Raw genomic sequence first — 1,497 nt, 5'->3', positions numbered from 1 at the left:
AAGTCAAGGAGCACCAATACCTAATCTATTTTATATATAAAGGCTGATGTGCTATAACCTTATAGGGCTAGAAATAGGAACTTTAATTGTGTTTTACTTGACCATGTCAGCTGCCAACTTTTTTTTAATATGTCTATACCTGTACAGAGATAAGGTGTTCTTTCCATTCCCTTGTTTTGTGCATGTCTCAGGCCCTTTGCCTTGGGTATCACACAGTGCTTGTATGTGTTGAACTGGGCTGGTAGACTGTAGAAAAACAGGGATGTTTTGCAGTACTTGCTGAAACCTCCAAACATCAGAGCGACTGACATTTAGATTAGCTTCGGCTCATTCACACCGGGATGCAGATGCTGCTGCCAGCAGCAGCAGCAGCTGCCCCCCAGCCTGTGAAGTCGTCTGGTCAGGTCCCCCATTCCTGCAGGACGTTTGAAACCACAAAGTGTTAGCAGAAGTACCACCTTGTCCTCATGTAACATCAGCGTTACTCTCCCATCTCTCCCCGCCCAGGCTCAGGGGTCTGTAGGGACAACCTCAGTAGCTGCCAGTGTGGCATAAATGTCTCATCTCACTACACAAAAGGCTTCACAGCTGAGAACTGAAATCTCACTACACAAAAGGCTTCACAGCTGAGAATTGCAAATTGCTGCTTCTCCTCTCTCCCCCACCACTGCGAGGCCAGGAGGAGGGGGGTCCTGTTAGGGGGAGAGAACAGTCCGAACAATGCTTGGTTCACGATAAGGCTGATTCCTGTGGGAACACAGATTAGTTATTGCCTGCTTTGCACATAAACTTTGCAGAAAACTGTAGCAAATCAGATTGCCACAATGGGATCTTGTTCATGAGAGGTATAAAAATGTATCTTCGGGCATGGCTAGGGGTCGACACGGCTTTGAGTATTGAGCTCCCTTGTCGATCTGTTTGCAAACAAATAAACTGAGATGGATCCAACCTGAGTGTGACTCTCTCCATGAGGTGTATTGGAAAAGCCTCCAGGGGCACGAAACTAGCCGTTTGTGCAACACCAGCCTCACGTTATGAGACGGCGCTGACAGGATCAGTCAGCGCCACTGGAAGGAGGGAGAGGAGGATGAGGGCGGGGGAGGACAGGGTAGCCTGGGGACGCGGCTTGTTTCCCGCTCGCGCTCGCACAGACGTCCAGGGACGGCCGAGGCCTCACAGAGCACAGGACAACACAGGGCTGAGCCTCAGTAACCGGGCAGCATCTGTGCTGCTGGGAGCTCGCCTCGGGTCCGCGAGACCAGCCCTAGTTACCGGGTCCTGGACGGGGCCTGAGCCCGAGCAGGTGCCGGCACACGGGGCACCAGAGCCAGGCCGCGCCCCGGCCGGGAGCACGTGCAGCCCGAGGCCCTGGCTGCACCTCCCAGACGCCGCCGTGCCGGCCCTGGGCCAAGGCCCGCCCCGCCCCTCCGAGCGCCCGTAGTTTGGGCCGGAAGCCGCGCCGTAGGGCGGGTGCCATAGAGACGGAAGGGGCGCGGC

The sequence above is a fragment of the Alligator sinensis genome, unplaced genomic scaffold (genome assembly GCF_000455745.1).
Source record: "Alligator sinensis unplaced genomic scaffold, ASM45574v1 scaffold1297_1, whole genome shotgun sequence".
NCBI lineage: Eukaryota > Metazoa > Chordata > Crocodylia > Alligatoridae > Alligator > Alligator sinensis.
This window is presented reverse-complemented; position numbering follows the sequence as displayed.